Below are 18,445 nucleotides of genomic sequence, written 5' to 3' on the forward strand. Positions count from 1 at the left end.
ACCCACACTCTGCTGAACCTCCTAATTGATTTGGTGAAGCAACTGAAGTGCAGCTGCTGACTTTGAAAAAACATGTATTCAGCTTCTAAGAATATCCAGGAGAGGACAATTCTATTACCAATCTGACTGCAATTAAAACTCTTTGATGTATCTCTCTGTACTTTTGACATTATAGTTTGGGTTTTCAGAAGTATATCAGCAGTACTAAAAGCTTTGACACCTCAACCAGTTTGCATCCTCAGTCCATTGATCCTTTCATTATCGACAAATCTATCTGCTAGTGTGAGATACTTATGTTCTGTCAGCTACCACATTAATAAACAAAACTGCTGGAATAATGAAGAAAGAAATTCAAATAAGGAAATAAATAAAACCTGGATTTTCTATGAAGCTGGATAGCTCAAGATTTTATTACTTTGCAGAGACTTTACAGATCAAGATTAACAGGCAGAACAATGTCAATGCAGTTGAAGTGGGTATCTGCTAGAGACTTTCTAATCGGGAAAAAATGAAGAAATTAAAAAATAAATACCTTCTTAAAAGTTCTCCAGCTGTGAATTCATTTGTGAGTCATCAAAATATTGACTGTTTCTCCTGGCAATTCCCACTGGAAATATGGTCAGTAGACCAGCTGGATCAAAAATTAAATTTAGTCAATTTAATTTTTATGCAGTCAGCATGGGTATATGAAGGGGAAATCATACTTAACCGAATGGAATAAAGAAGTGTTCTACATCAGATTACTCCCTAAATACACTAAATCTCTTCAGTTTGATCAAACCATACTCTGTGTTTTTAAGTTATGGCATTTCTAAATTATATCATCGACCCCTTGCCAGTGCCATCAATAGTGTAGAAAGTTAATGTTGGAGTATCTCAGATACGTCCATTGAACTTTTACTTTTAAAAAAAAATCCGCATTATACCTTCTTGAAATTTTAGTTACAGGAAAAGCTTAGATTATCTCTTCTGTGTTACACTCAATTGGTCTTTGAATCTCAGCTGGATCACTTAAGTTTTGTATCAATCTGCCTGAAAAACCTGTGACAAATATGCAAAACAATAATTGTAGGTAGAGCAGAAGCTTCTATTTCAATTTTTTTGATTTAAATTATACTAATTTTATCAATAGAAGATCTGATGTGTTTAAAAAAGCACTGATAAAAATATTTCTTGAAAGAAAAATAGTTTAAAAATGGTTACTCATATTTTATTATTTATATCATGCCAGAATGAGTAAAGTAGATGTTTAGTGAGATGGAGCTAGCCAAATACACTATGTATATTCAGTTTCACTTTCAGACAAGTTTGTAAGATTACTAAAATTTGATTCAAAGTGAAGCAGGAAGTTAAAAATCTCCCTACTTTTATTCATGGTTCAAGCAAAGTGGGAAGCATTTCAATTTATAATAGATTTTGTGAGCAATGGCCCACATCTTCATTTATTTTTTAACGAGTCAAAATTTTGGTGGTTACATACCTTGACAGAATTCTTTTAAAGATTCATGGACTTTAGTGCGCTAAGAATTCTTCAGCTAAATCATCTCCTGCCTTGAATACCCAAAAATTAGTCAATGGGTTATATATTACAAGAATGTATTGGTAATTTTTAGAGAGGAGTAATCTGTATTCTGTGCTATGTGATGTCCTTCTAAGTAACATGACTCTGGCTCTGCTAATATATTCAAATCCATAAAAGTAGTCAGAGATCCTTTGAAAAGATCTGTCAGAGATCTTTTTAGTAGTTTACATGAAATGAACTAGTTCCTCAGGCATTCTCATAAAAATTGCTACCAAAAGTGACATCCTTCTGAATGTGCACCACTGCTACTTAGAGCAGATCCCTGGAGGCTGAAAGTTCAGACAAATGGTGCTGCAGTTCAAATGAAACCTTCAGTAATTCTGTCTGTTCTGTGGTGTTCAGCAAAGCAGTGCTTAGAGCTCAGAGTTTTCAAGGTCATCAGTTTGGCACCATTAGGACAGAATTGAAAAACATCATCCTATATACATAAGAAGGCACAGTTGTAATGTCCTGTAGGTATGACAAATGTTCTCAGTACTCTTCAGACTTTTAAGACCTTTATATAACCTGTATTAAAATTTTTGCTTGTATTATTTCAGACAAAGAGATCAATATCACCTAGTGTACACAAGGTTATTTCGTAACCTCTCAGTGTGTTTGAGGTTTATTGAATGCCCAAGAACATACATATACGTACATGATCTGGTAACATCAACTGATGAATGTTAATATCCTCTTGCTGAAAACATCATCTTACTTTAGACTGTAATAGCTGTAGATTTACTCTTGTCTCCTGTCTGGCAGAGACTTTTTTTCCCTGGTAAGGGGAAATCAGATTATCAGATCGTTATTTGATCTCATTGACAGTGGTTTTTGCAAAGACTGATAAAAATTTAACACAAGTGACACATGATGTTATTGACTGGCCTTCTAAGAGATTGTTTATTTTACTTAGAATAACTCAGAATCTAAAATTTAGTTAGAATTTTACTCAGAATTACAGCTTCAGGCACACATTGTGTAGGCAAAGACGACACATTTTTTTCTTGAGAACACTGGCAGTGAATTATTATGGGCTCTATTAGAACCACCTCACAGAAAACATGGTATAAAAGTCATCTTACTGCATCTTGGCTTCATCTTGCAACCTTATCTATTGTTTCTGGTTCTGCATTCCCTTCACAGCTGACTATTGCTCTTTAGAATCAGTTGTCATTGTGCCTTGACATATCACTGCTGTTTCTCAGAGAGGGGCAGTCATTCGCTTGATTAGTATTGGTAACAGATAACAGGCATTTGAAAGGATGGCTCAAAGATAATTTTCAGTGAAAGAAGGGAAAGGACTGGCAGCATTTCACTCACTAGTTGTAGTGGTGGTGGTTATAAGACCTTCAGGCTCAGCCTTAGAAAATACCATACCACAGAAATACCTATGAAACAATGAACAGAAATTATTTCAGCATCTTCATCCAGCACCTTCTTTCAGCAGAAGAAGAAAGACTGTGTGTGCGTGTATACAACGGAGTAGACTGCAAGGAATTGCACTTGTGAAGCAAAAAGGAAATCCAACACTTTTAAAGCAAAAGAAGAGTAGTGTTGTTTGCTTGCAAGCAAAGATGTTGGAGGCATGAGTGAAGAAAGATCTATCATTTCGAGTGATATTCTTTCAGTATTAAATTAATCTTTATCTCCTTCTTTCAAAGCTAAATTAATCCCTATGCAGCTGATGATGTTCTACCTGGGATGCAAGTTTACAGTGAAATAAAGAATCACAGACCTATCTATCCACTCATGCTTAGTAAAGGTGATCTGCCCTTTTCTTCACTACATGAATTTTATTACGTGTATATTTACTAATGTAGGACATTCAAAAAAACTAAAGTAAATTTCTCTGCAATTTCTGTCCTTGTCTGAAATTACAATGCAACACTGCCGTTCTACTTAAGCTACTAAATAACAGTTATATACTACAAATGGCTAAACTTTCATGAGAACTAATATGTTATTCACACCATGTGGTTTCCTAAGATTATCTTCTTGGGTTTTAGCAGACACTATACAACAAAGATTAGTAGCAATCTAATCTAGTAATGAAAGCCTCATGATTGTTTACGAACAGTTTCTTTCAAAACATTTTTTACTCCTTGATTAACACTTATTCACATGAACACAGCAGCACTATTACTCGTGCAAAGAAATTGTTGTAAAAAGTGTCTAATATGTGTCTAGAATTGCAATTCAGCCTGTTGGATTTCCAAGCATCATTTTTAAAAACTTCATATAAAATCTTTTGGGTTTTGGTATTTTTTTCATTTTAATAGCAGATTAAATCAGAGTGGAGTGATAATACCTCTAAATTGTTTCCCAAATTGGAAATCTTAATGTCTCCCATAGTTTTAAAAACAATAAAAGTAAAATTATTTTTAAAATCACCAAAAAAATACACCTCTAGGCCTATCGCCAAGCATCATTCTGCTCTATAATTGGCCTCTAATAATTTTGCAGTTACTTCAGACCAAATTAAAAGTAGCTGGCCACAAAGGGCAAATCACAGGGAGACCTGGTGCCATTAATAATCAGAGGTGATGATTAGTGAGAATGGCAGAGACACTAAGTGCTAAGTGATTAAAGAGAGACACACAGACACTGAAATGTGGGCAGTGCACGAAAGAAAAAAACAAGTAGAGCCCAAATGATACTAAAAATATTTTAAGCTGTAACATCTGTATGTGAAGACCACCTTGTGATTAAAACCCTGTCAGGTAAGAATAAGTGTATTGGAATTACTCTCACTATTTCAAGTGCTTTCTTATCTTATCCTCATTATTTTCCAAAATTCTTTCTTTTTACCTGCTTCTTTTACTTACGTCCTTTCTTTTGACTTGTGAACCAGTGGGAAGTGTGAGATTGACAGATACAGTGACCAAAGTCTATATTAGTCTTTCCAACAGGCACAAAAGGAACAGTAACTGAACAAACTTTGTCCTTGTTACTGCCTGCCAGCCTGTTCCATCTCTGTTGCAGGCCAAGTCAAATCTCTGAGAGAGTGAGAAAGTTCCACTTGATTGGTCTAGCTCATTCTTTCACCCACTGCTAAGGAAGGCAGAGTGTCTACTGTAAATATGGTAATAACCTGTGTTTTCTGGATCCTTGTCATAGAAGAAGATCAGGCTGGTCAAGCAGGACCTGCCTTTTATAAACCCGTGCTGGCTGGGCCTGATCCCCTGGTTGTTCTGCCTGTGCCAAGAGATGGCACTTAAGATAATCTGTTCCCAAATCTTCCTGGCCACCAAGGTGAGGCTGACAGGCCTGGAGTTCCCTGGATCCTCCTTTCAGCCCTGCCTGCAGATGAGTGTCAGATTTGCAGACAGTTGGGATCTCATCAGTTAGCCAGGACTGTGGACACATGATTGAATATTGGTAAACTGCTCATCCTGTAATGTTTTGGTGCAGGTAGGTAAATGTGAAATTAAGATCCCTTTGTTTTACAGGTTTCTTTTATTGTGTGGGTTTTTTTTCCTTATAGAAGATTCCACATGAGTGGCTATTACCTGAGTACATTAAAAGATGATATAACAATAGCAGTTTAGTATGAAAATCTAGATTATATGAAAATCTATATGTGATCTGTGATGTACACAAACTATAATAACATGAACACTTCCGGAGAATCTCTTGGACCTCTTCTGGGAAAAAATGTTGCTTCTCTAAAGCAGAATACCCAGATTTATAGTTTTTCCCAATAAAAAAAGTGTAAAATAATTTGTATCAGCATGGTGCTTACCTAAGTTATGGATAACTGGAAAGACTGAGGGACACAAAGCCAACATATTCACAACACACAGATTTCTTGCCTTCTTCATGAACCTTAAAAACCGTGAAATACACAATTTTTGAAGAATATGTGCACAGCTGATAGTTTTCAAGTCATGAAGATAAATACCAAGAAGATAAAATATACTGTAAGATTTAGATAAATATATTTTTCCATGGCTAGGCCTTTAGAAGATACACAAACAAGAAAAGAATCTTGATATATGATACCTCAGGGATGAACGTTGTCTTGGGAATTTTCTAGGAGAAACTGTTTCATCCACCAGAATCTTGATTTCAAAAACCTTTCATACTCAGTGGATAGACAGACATAGTCTGTTCTGGCTTGTTTTACAGATTATCTCCTTCTCTTCACTTCTTTCAGTTTTTCTTCTCTCCATTCTCTCCAACTTTAGTTCCCCTAACAAAAAGCAAAAACTTTTTCTTTGACCTGATATTGAGCTGCCTCTCCCACACACCAACCTTTGCACTAACCAATGTAGACACACAGCATGAAATATGTCCAAACAAGCCTTCTCCCAAGTGACACAGAAAGCCCAAAATAGCACCTCCCATTCTAGGTAAGATTATTAGATACAAGTTTTATGCATCTTTTAAAATCATAAGCATAAAATCAATAGCTCTAGGAAATAATTACAGTTTGCACCACGACCTTGTCCCTCATGGTACTTCTTCCTTAAGGATTATTTAATTAAGGCACCAGAAGGATAGCTTTCCTTAGTGATTATGCATGAAATCTAACTGACATAGAGATATGGAAAGAATCCCTCTCCTCCATTTTCAAAAGCCCTTTACTTCCTTATTTTTGATTCCAGTGAAGAAGTAGAATGAAAACTTTGCCAGAAGGACTAGAAAGGATGTTAATTTCCTTTGCTAACTACCTTTAAGAATAAACTTGACAGTTTATTATGTAGTGCAGTTTTATCTATTGTGCATTGTTCAAGATAGGTGAACTGAATGACATCCTGAAGTCCATTCCAACCCTGTCTTTGAATCATTTATCTTTAATAAATAAATAGTTTTCCATAATCACCTAATCCAACTCTACTTTAGTTCTCTCCCTGTGATTGCAATGTGCATCCAAAATATGTGAAAATCGAATCTGTTCTTCTCTAGCTTCCAGATTTATAAATTTCCCTTATGATCAAAAATGCAGGCATTTTCCTTTTTTCCTACACACCAAAATTTGCAATAAAACCTCTGGATGAGGATCTTAGCTGAGACTTGATGATCATTTATTTACTGTTTGAGTTCAAAAGTTCTCACTGATATAGCTTTCTAAGGCCCTTTTCTCAGAACAGATAGACTGTAACTAAGCTTTAATTCAGAGAATTAAGACATGCATGTTTATTTCTAGTCCTAAAATTAGGACAGACTCATTTCGTGCCCTTGAAAAGGTCTCTTAAGCTTTCTTAGATTCTCAGATTCCACAGAAAATAAAACTGACATTTACAATTTAATGGACATAGTATAGTATACTGTTGAGAGAAAGAACAAAACTTTTTCAGCAGTATATTTGCTGTCACAGAGGATTTGTTGTTACCAGATTTCTAGCCAAAGTTTATCAATTAATGACAATTGAAAAGTTTAAGGAACTCAAGAGTTTTCCAAAAGAGGAGCTACTATGTTACATACAGAATTTTAGAGCAAAATTAACAAAATTATGAAAAAATATCATGAGAAAATATTTGAGTACCATTGGAAATTTGAAGCTATAGAAACACAATGAAATTTTGAACAACTGCTGAAAACAGGCAGTTAAAAAAAGTGACAGTTGAAACAGCTGAAACTGTAGGCAGTACTGGATTCGAAAGAAGGAATTTTTAAATACCACAGCTGGCCCTCTCCATATGCAATAGTGAATCAATTGAGGTGGGATGAAGCAGTTTGAACTGAGAGAACTTAAGGAAATAAGAGCTGTTTCATTAATGGTACATCATAGCATTTTTACAGAAGCATCATCTAAGATTTAGCCACTGATAGATAAAACTTGCTCAAGGGAATAGTCTTAGAAAGAAGGAAGATAGGAACCCTCAGTGCAGAGGTAAAAAGAAAAAAGTCCTATAAATCAGTTCTGGTTCTTGTGGTTCTCCTAAGATAGGAGCTCTGGAGGCAGAGCACTGCTTCCCAAGAGCATAAGCCTGTGGCTGCAGTAGACAATGACTGCAGAAATGTTTTCCAGAAGAAAATCTCATTCTTCTCTTAAATGGCCATTTTTTCTTTTATCAGTATGGTTGATTCTCAGAGGGAAGAGGTAGAAGCTGAACTATGAGGTTCAAATTAGAGAAATATAATAAAATATACAAAATTCTGGACCATATTTCAATTTTCAGCAGCTATGTTGCCACTGTTTTAGAGATCATCAAAACTGTTCAGCAGCATTTAAATTAAAACCTAGTCCTAAGTGAGAAATACAGCATAAAGCTGGCTACTACCTCTTTCTATTTAATTCAGGCTGTCACCAGTGAGGCTGATTCCCCTGCCCTGCTCTGTTTTTGCAATGAGGTGTAATAAATATTGACAGCAATTACACAGAAATAAGACTTTAAACAGGCCCTATCCAATCCTCAGAATGGACAAGATGCATAATGAATATGCTACACCCATTAGAGAGGAGGCTGATTCTGAAAGATGGCCTGTCTGAACTGAAATTTAGGACACTTTAGATACTTTCAGTATTGTGACACAAGAAGTCCTTCTCTGAAATTGTCAGCCTTGCCTGTACCCTAATTGTAGCCTTTACATTCTGGTTCATGACAACAACAATATGAGCTGGTATGTGCTGTACTGGGAGCAGCAGACTCTTTACACTTCCTGCGGACTCCTTCATTTCCAGGAAATTCACAGTCAGCCATCTATCTTTCTAGACACTTTTTACCCCCAGAGACACTGGTGTCATATAGGATCTCAGCAGGGGAAACTTCATGGGGAAGAGGGAAAGTACTGCAGTTCACCAGAAGCACTGATTTCAGGCATTTATTGTAGGGTTACAAATATCAATAATGCTGCTTACCTTTTTTGAAAAATAGCTACACCTGTACAAGTGAATGAGGTAATTGTGCATGTACAATAGAGAATTATATACGTGTTGGGTAATTTTCATAAACACTTCTATTGAATTCCTCTTTGCTACATCTTAGGGCATTTAAATTAGGTACACAATTGTACACTCATTCTCTGAATTATCATATCTTTCGTTTCTATAGAATATTATCAGTAATACAGAAATGAACTTTAATTACTAATCCTTAAGAATATTTCATGGCTATCAAGAAACATACAAATTGAGTCAAGTGGGATGGACTGAAGCCTGGGGAACTGCTGAAGACTAAGTATCACTAAGCAGCACACATGATAAGGTAAATATAAGGTAATAACCCCAGCTGACCTTCAATTAACTGATAAGTCAGTCTAACAGGAATTTTCTGGTATGGCTGGCAAGGTAACTGATTAACTTTAGGGACAAAACCTGAACTCATGATTTAGGGCTGCATTGAATTTAGACTTTTATTATTAAACAAAGGGAGCAGGGATGAGTAAGAACTCACTTTTATAGTTAACTGAGACATGGTTGATATTGCCTAAATCCATGAATTATAGAAGTCATTAAGAAAAAAAAACAGTAGGAGGCTTATTACTTGAATGCTCAAGCAACCCAAGTAACAAAAATTCATACCAAAGATAAAATAGCAAGTAAACAAAGAAACTGAAAGCAATGAGGAATGTCAAAAATAGGAGACATTTTTCACAGGAAAGGCTGAAATGAAGAAATCCTCATACAGGAAAGCAGAAAAGTAAGAAATTACAGTACTAAATCTGAACAAATATCTACAGAAGTTAATGGCAAACTTTTTGAAGTCTATGTCTGTTAGTATATAAATTGCTTTCTTTATAATTACAATGTTTGAGTGACAAATTTTGCTGAGCATTTCTCAAATGAATTAGATTTCCTAGCAGGTAGACAAATTTCCCTGAAGAAAAAAAGCAATTCCTCATGTAGCGTACATCAAAACTAGAAAGAAAATCCAGTCAAAATTGTTCAGTGGAAATATTTTCAAGGAGAAATGATCTGTCTGAAATAATTCTTATAATAAGTTTAATATTTTTTAATCTATATTTTCTGAAAACTATTCTATTCTTAGAATAATTTTCACTTGTAACAAAGTATTTCTTATACTAGAATTTTTTAATCTAAAGAATAAGAGGGAGAAGTTCTGATGTACGACTACATCTATTTTTCAGGGTCTGATTTTCATACTCTCAATTTAGTTGAATCCCTCAGTAACTTTTCATTTCAGTGACGTTTTTCCATTTTTGCATCAGCTAACAGGGAGGAAAGTATAGTTCTGTATGGGACTCACACTGTGTGTCAATGTAAACAGGTCTCATAAAATTTAGGTAATATTCACACAGATACATGCATATGTGTATGTACATATATAGATATAGATAGATATATATATACATATATATACACATGCACGTATGAAACAATCACTACCTCACATCGTCATGCATTGATATATCTTTGTATATTATTTTAATACTTTAATATTAAATTAGTAATAAATTGATTAGTTAATTTAAACTAATTAGTAATATTGTTAACTATTAATATATTAATTTAATATACTTTTAAATATTGGTTTAATGTACATTTCACTGTTCCATCCTCTGCCTTTACTGCCTAAACAAGAGTTAGGCATATGCATACACCTGTATTTTCCTAGGGTTATTTGCCCTGTCCAAACAGAGCAAAGCACCTCAGTTTGCAAGCTTTATTATGGCACCAGTAGACACCTCACTAGCATGCATTTTGGGACAGTCTCTCACCACAGCCTCTTCTAATGATCTAAAAGCCACAGGGATTTGTGTAGAATGCTAAATCTTTAACACAAGCCAAATGCTGTGTCAGCACCAATTCTAGCTACTCTCTTTGGTGCCATTAGATACACATAGTGAGATTTCATTCCCATCATGTGTATAGCTTCAGTATTGCCTAAGGGGATTATAAAAACAAGTCGTGTCTGTGTGAGTCTTGTGGCATAGCTCAAAGAATATCCCTGAACTCAGGGCAATAATGTTTTTGGGGTTTTTTTCCCACACTCTGGATATATTAAATAACACTTTGGTATTTAAACATAACTTAGAGTATATAGATGTTGTCTGAGAGAGAAAGAGAGAATTTCACTCAGTGCAATTGCAAATACAAACACAAATATAAGAATAAAAATATTACCATGCTACACCTTGTTCCTCCCTGACCTGAAATTCATGGAAATTGTTAAACCTCAAGAACTACAGAGCTTCTCTCAGTAGCCCCTGAGAGGGAAGCAGATTAATTTCTGAGCATGAAGTTATCTTGTATTCTTCACTGGGGTAAGAAGGGAAGATTGAATGAGAGTTTAGGATGCCCTGGAAGTGGCAAGGTGGTACAAGACAGGATTTTATACTGCTTCTTCAGTTTTACAGTGCAGCTCTTGACATAGATACTATTAGGCATGAATAATGTTATCACGGTTTGTACTGTAAGCATAGAAACACCATTATGTGGCATTTAAACAATCCAGCTGGCCACTCAATTTTTTGTCACAGGAGATTGAGCATAATGTTAACAAAATAGCAAGAGGCACACTCTGGTAACTGGAGTAGATATCTTCTGACTTTGACAACACCTTCTTCAGACTTTACCAAAGACTTTGTGGTTGTATCTATTAAAACCTAGAAAGTGTTTTGGCATCTCTTTCTATTTCATCTACTGGAAAACAGTAATTACAGAGATTATTTTTAAATCTGTGCAATATGACAGGGAAAATTAGAGGGGACTTTATCTCACTCTGTTGAGTGAGAAAAATCAGGAGTATATTCCAACATTTTTTTATTAATATATAAATTTGCTATATGGGCTAAATACACATTTACACAATACCTATTGACTTACAACCTTAGCCATTACATTGATAACTAAATGTTGCCAAAGGGTAAACATCTTGATATATTTATTTCACACCAGTGTAAAACTTGAGCACTTTTCACACATAGGACATCCAAGGTAATTGTTTTTACTTCTGTTTAACACTTGTGATTTAAAATAAAAAGATTTATTTTTAAACAAAACTGAAATAACTGTCAGTGGATCTTCAAAATGATAGTAGTCTATTTTTAAAATCCCATATTTGCATTTTTTTGATACTGTAGATGAAAGAGTTGTGTCTAGATCTAGTATCTTTTAAGAGAAAAAGGACCATTTTCACTAAGTGCCCCATTTCTGACAATTTTGCATTTTAACAAACCTGTGGCCATCAAGGATTTTACTGCTGTCACTCTGCAGCAATTCCTGGTCACCTGGAGTTTCATTAACAGGAACAAAAACCAGATACTTGTGCTCTAAAATCACAAATCATCATGACTGCATATAAAGAAACAATGCTACTAATGTTACAAGTAAAGGAGCAAGAAAACAATGATGGATCTGAGTAGTTCTGTCTGCATCTAATCATGGCTAGTATCTACATTATCTAGACTCATTATTGAATGAAATAGAATTTTATATACTAATCATAATATTGTAACAGAACTTGAGACCTTAAGATGTCATTTAAGAGGAGGATTTGTCTTGCTTTTAGTAATCCTGAGGCCTACAAAAAGGATTTGAATTGATTTTATTAAACACATTTACATCTTTCAGCCCAAAGCTATACTATTGCATCAGCAGGACATGTGATTTAAATCCTTTGACAGAGGGATTCAACCATGGCAAAGAATCTTGATTAAACATTTTTGTGGCTAGGTAGGACACCCCACAATATAACTGACAGTCAGAAACCTTCAAATTATGTCAAACATAATTGTGTTTTGCAAATCAATTTTATAATGCTTAATCAGCCCTCTGGTAAGCAACTATTGATTTAAATTAAATAAGAAAAGTTTACATACAAATCAAAACTGAATTAGTTGGCTGTTCAGATATAACTTTCTTCTCTACTCACAAAAATGATTATAAGGAAGTGAGAAAGAAAAAATAATGAGAAAAAGATGCAAGACACATTTTACTTGCTCGGAAAGTAACAAACACTTTGTTGTATTTGTTGATATAAATTCCTGCCTTCTTTTATAACCTGTGACATATTTTCTGCACCAGCCACTTCTATATAGCTTAACAAGAGCCTCAGATTGGAGGAGTGGTGCCCAGTTCGATGACTGTGTGTATGAAACAGACATGAAAAGACAAAACTGATTACAGAAGAATAGAGGAGGATTTTGGATGGCTGAAAGGATGGATGGATGGATGGATGGATACTCTAAGTTCATTTGAAAAAAAACCCCAAAGCTAGTCTCTTTGTGGCTATGCATGAATTCATATTTCATACATGTAGGTGAATGAGAATAAAACAGGAACTCCTTTGTCTTGTCAGAACTATCCTCCAATTTCTACTCCATTTATTTAGGGAACAATAAAACCCATTCATTTGTTTTTCTTGAACACTCTTATCCAGTCTGATCCTGAACAGTGCTCTTTATTTTCTGCACAATACACATGGTGAAACTTGACCTAGTCCCAGTGCATCTAAAACCGGAGTCTAAATGAACCCTATCACATTCCCACACACTAACCCACCTCACAGATGAGGAACAGATTCCAAATTTTTTGGTTTAAATTCTTTTTTAATAATGTAGTTGTCCCAAAAGGGAGCATTTCAGCTTCTGCCTACAGCTCAACTTGTAAATTCTTAACATGGTTTCTTGTGCTTCTGAACTCACAGTCCTAAATGATGGATTCTCCCTACAAAATCCAGAATCACTACAAGTTTTTTTCCTAAGTAGCTACTTAGCAAGTACCATGGTCTAAAAATAGGATCTTTGCAGGTTTTGTATAGGATCACTTGATTTTATAAGCTATTTCCCTTCCCAGTATTTTCTCTGACAATGCTAAAGTGGGTAACAATCAGTTTTAGTTACCCTAGTGTACATTTTCCTTAGAAACTGGTTTCAAAACTATCAAATCCTGCCCTAAAGCAGCCATCCAGGGGCATCTTTCTGATTCTTTCTGATCTGAGCTGATTTAAATTGATGATCGAGCTGAAATCTGCTTCACAGTACTGACTGAAGATATAAAGGAACAGAATTCATTTATTTTATTGATTTTTTTATTTCTGGGGTATGTCAAATTTTCACACACATGATAAATTAATGCTGCATCTAATCACAGGTATAACAGAACCTAAATGCATGCAAATCCAACCTAAACTTTCCCATGATTCTATAGAATAAGTTAAAAGATAGTCTATCTATCTGTCTTCTCTATTTTCCTACTGCTTATATCACTAATTGATAACATATGCAAGGTTTGGCACCCACAGAGGAGATACTAAAAAGCAGATAACCAGTTTTATCAAACACAAATTGTAATGCTACATCTTGAACTGACCTCATATGCTGTTGTGTTAATTATATCACAAAGCAGCACGTCTGAGTCAAGCTTTTTATACTTTGAGGAGTTTTACTTTGACACATACTACCTTTGGTCCTTTGGGTTTTTTCTCAGGTAAAAAGTAATTATCTGTTCTCTAGCCTATGCTGATATTCAAAGAATCAGTATTAAAAAAGAAGTCCCTAAAAATGGTTCCTAATGCATGTCTCATTTCTTGCAAGAAAAACCACAAGCAAACAAAGAATATGATGATAAATTGACAAGATAAAATTTGAATCTATCAACTTATTTTAAAAAAACCACATTTAAAACTTCAATTATTTATCCAGATATTTATTTATACAGTTTGCATTGTCATGTAGTATATTTTTTACAACATAAAAATTTGAAATTGTTCTATACTACTTGTTTTTTAACACACACATCATCATAGAGCCTTAATTAAACCCTCCTTCTTATTTTTGTTACACTGAAAGGTATTAAATACAAATTCAGGTCCCAATGAGCTTTGTTTTGGCTATAGATTTCAATTTAGCCAGTTCGTACTGTCTATAAACACATCAAATCACTGTGCCACAACAAGAAATGAGAGATGAGAGGATTCCTTTAGAGCTTTTTCAAACCAAAGCATTGTCCAGACGAGACAAATGTGTGTATTTGCACTTATAGACTAGGAGATGCATGAAAGAATAATAATACAACATAATTATACCTTTGTCCATAGTAGCTTTCCAAAGGCATTTCATTCCTGACAGTCATTGTCCTCTGGTTTTCTGCCTGGCACCCAGGCAGCAGGGTACCCTAATGCTGACTTACTGAATGTGCCTTCAAAGCAAAAACCACCATTCATACTGAATGCTGCACAACAAAGGATAGTAGTAGGAAAGGTCACAAAATTCATTTTCTCTAACGACGTAAGTATTCATACAAATATGAAAGAATACTGCATTTGATTTGCTCCTCAGGTATTTTTAGCTGGTTTTTTCTTCCACCTAAAAGGCTAAATAATCACATCTCTAAACCATTCATGCTGACACATCTTTAATAAATGCATACAGATGAGGGGACAAATGGCAGATAAGAGATTTAGGAAAATACTTTTTGAAGAAACACAATTTATTTTAGAGTCTTTGAAAAGCAACTGACAGCAATCCACAATGCCTGGCAAGCCTAAACAGCAGTGTAAAGAGACCAAAGTGGTCCTGCAAATATGACTGGATCTGTAAACCTATAAAGCTTAACCTTTAGCTAGTAGCTTCAGTCCCGGTGCCAAAACAGTTAATTACAGACCTTTGGAAGAACTTGAGTAAAAATGGTTCATTCATTTCTTCAGAAAATAGAAAACATATTTGCAATTACAGGTGAAGAAACCTGAGACATTTGATTATCCAACAATGATGGAACAAAAATAAGGCATTTCTTCATAAAGAAAAAGGAGCGTAGATGTATCTGTTTCTCCTTATATTAGGTTATAAATCAAATATGATTCCTGTCTCCCAGAATTTTAGAATTCTTCTTGCTCTATCAAAGAACTTTTGGGGTTTTGTTTTGGTTCTTTTTAATAGAGAGGCGCAACATTCTATAATAGCTTTCTGGACAGTAAAAACTCTAGAAATTTGTATAAGGATTTATTATCACTACACTGAAGATTCTGTGTATTACCTGAGAAAGAACAGAAGATACAACAATTGAATTCTGCTTAGAATTCATAAGACACAATATAGGCTGGATTCAAAAGCAAAAAGCAATCAGTCAGTCTTCCCATTGCCACCTTGACCCTTTCAGTCAAAAGTTTTTACTTAGTACTGCAAAATGGCTCAGCTCTGCATTGCTGTCAACAATCAGCTCCTTAAAAGGAGGCAGGGACATTTAAAAAAACCCACATTTTAAAAGAAATCAGGAACCGCTTATTCCTGTAACCAGTAATTCATTGTCTTCCAATTTGCATTTACATACACGCGGATACACCCTGCGGGCAAGGGGCAGGCAGTAGTTGTCAGTTGGTGACAGACTGGGATTTGGGAGCATATTGTTTGCCAACCTTTAAGTCCCTAATAACAACAGCTTTTAATTCCTGGCTTATTACAAGTGGCAGTGTCTTGTAATGGTCATTGGGTTTACACCCCTCAGCAATGCTGCGAGATTTGATGAGTGAGTTGGGGTTTTATTCTGCTTACTAGGTGTCTCTCAAGTCATCAGCCAGATACTTCCTGGCACTGTTCCCTCAATAGGGATAATGAATCATGACAGTTCATCTCAAATTGCCCAACTCAAACATTTAAATGTCTTCCACAATCTACCAATGAACCCGTCTGAGTGCCATTGGGGATCAGTGGGAGAAATTTATTAATACACATGGGGTTTGGCAGCATGTCAGGCTTAATACATCACAACAGCTAAGATAATACAGTTGTGCCTTCCCCTCCCCTGTGGTGAGAGAAGTGAATACCAGCAGTGTGATATCACCAGGGAGTGCAGTGGTGCCATCCTGCACCATTTGCAGCATCTCACTTTGTATTCATCCTCTTCCTTATGAAGCACTTTGAAGTGCACTCATTATTTTCAGTAGAGAAATTTTAAGCTTTGCAAGAAGTGAAATGGACTTTAAAAAAGTATCTTTCAGAGGTATGTAGGAAATTGGTAGCATTCTGATTAATAAACTTCATACTCATCTGATTCCCTCTTCTATACTAGAACCATGATAGAACATGAGCTCATAACAAGCCTATAGCTCAATTTGCTAATGCAATTTTTTTATTCAGTCAAAGAATCTTAAGTATTACCAACATGAAGTAGTTGAAGGACAAACAGAAATGTTTTAATATGTAGCTCTGACTGGCTACATATTTTCTCCCAAAAGCATTGAGAAGTAATTTGAGATAAAGACCTTTTCATTTTGGAAGAGCATTACTGTGTCTCTGGTGCTGTCTAGATATGCTATACTATGAACTATTACGAATAACTGAAGACACATGCTTTATTTCCAATCCAAATGACAAAAAAATCCAAACAACAAAAACCAGTTTTCTCAGAAGAAGCTACTGTGACCAAACAGAATTTTTTCCCTTATGGTAAGGGTAATACCCAGTAGAGAGAAACTTTTTGATAACAATAATATCTCTGGACACACATAATGGGAAAGAAGGCATGTGACAGCTCATTTACTTATAGTAGTTATGTGTTAAATTGCAGGTGAACTGAAATAGAATAAAATTCTTTGGAAGAGACGGCAGTGAAAGGATTTGGAAATCTATCCCAACAGAATTGCTCTTTGAGTTAATATTTTATGGCTCAGTATTAAAATAATTATCCCCATTATTGATCCTGCCTATGTGGTATGGGCATCCAAATCCTAGTAATGTCCTGAGTTTTCTCCAGAAGACTAAAACTTGGAGTGGATTTCTTTAACATGTTTTTCACAGAAGGTTATGAAGAGGATTTCTTCAACCAGTTTGCAATTAATTTTCTCCTATCTCAGCAACTGCACAAAAGGTGCAAAAACATTGTCAAATGAGAAAACATTTGTGTAAGATTTGTTTGCCATTGTCAGCCCCTTCTTTCAGTCATTCCTTCAACAAAAAGTCATAATTTTGATATTCAGAGACAGAGCAGAAAAGTGTCTTAGTGCAGTGATAGTGTGCTTTTGAAATAAAACTCTCACTTCATCCAGTTTAACTTGTGTTGGTCTCTTTGCAGAGAAATTCTTATACATGCTAAGTAGATTCTTTTGGGAGGGAGCTAAACAAGATTCTCTGGTTTGAGTACACACTACATTTTCCAGCCCTTCCCAGGGACAGAAGAGTTGCAACCAAAGACTTGGGTGTTTGGATAGTTGCACTCTTTTGCATAGTGAGGATGACTGATCCAGCAGAAAAAGTAAATCTAGTCCCAAGTAAGAATCCCAAGCTGCCTGTAATGTTGGTGTGGGGGCCTCAACACCTTTTTTTGTCTACTGACTTACTTCTACTGCACTAAATTGCTAGTTACTATAGATCTCACCACCAGGAGTTACTTTTTTACCACTCATAATAAAGTATAGTGAAGTGCTGCTGTCATCTCAAAAGATATCAGCAAAGCACTCCTTTTCAGCCACAGTTCCAGCTGTTTCTAATGAACTTTATCTTTCTCACAAGGAAGAAGGGTAACTCTACTAGGAGGGCAAAGGGAACAGTAATGAAAGGATTCCCAACCTAGACTTGTATTTGAAAGCATTTGAAAGTTTTTTCAACATATGGTAAACTCCACTGCCTTACTGAACTTTAGAATTAATTTCTATCCTTTTACTTTACCTTTTTTCTCTCTAATTTCTCTTATCTCCAGACTGTCTTGTTTTCTCAAAGAGCAGGATATTTCTGCCTGTTTCTCCTTTTCCCCCTTACCCTAAGTGTGATCTTACAGAATGCTCATTACGATTAACAGAAATATTTACACATTGCCTTGAAGCATCAATGATCCAACAGTTTTTGTTCCTATCCTAGTCCAAGAGTAACGTAGTTCTCATGCTCAAGGCACGAGCTCTGGCGAGCCCCCGGTCAGAGACAGTCCAACTGCATTACTTCTGTGCGTTGGTGAAGCGACTTTGGCATCAGGAAAAGAGCTGCTTGCTGGGCTAGCTAGCTGGCTTCTGTGCAGAGGGAACACAGCAGGAGCCGATGGGA

Source organism: Corvus brachyrhynchos, unplaced genomic scaffold (assembly GCF_000691975.1).
Source record: "Corvus brachyrhynchos isolate BGI_N302 unplaced genomic scaffold, ASM69197v1 scaffold115, whole genome shotgun sequence".
NCBI lineage: Eukaryota > Metazoa > Chordata > Aves > Passeriformes > Corvidae > Corvus > Corvus brachyrhynchos.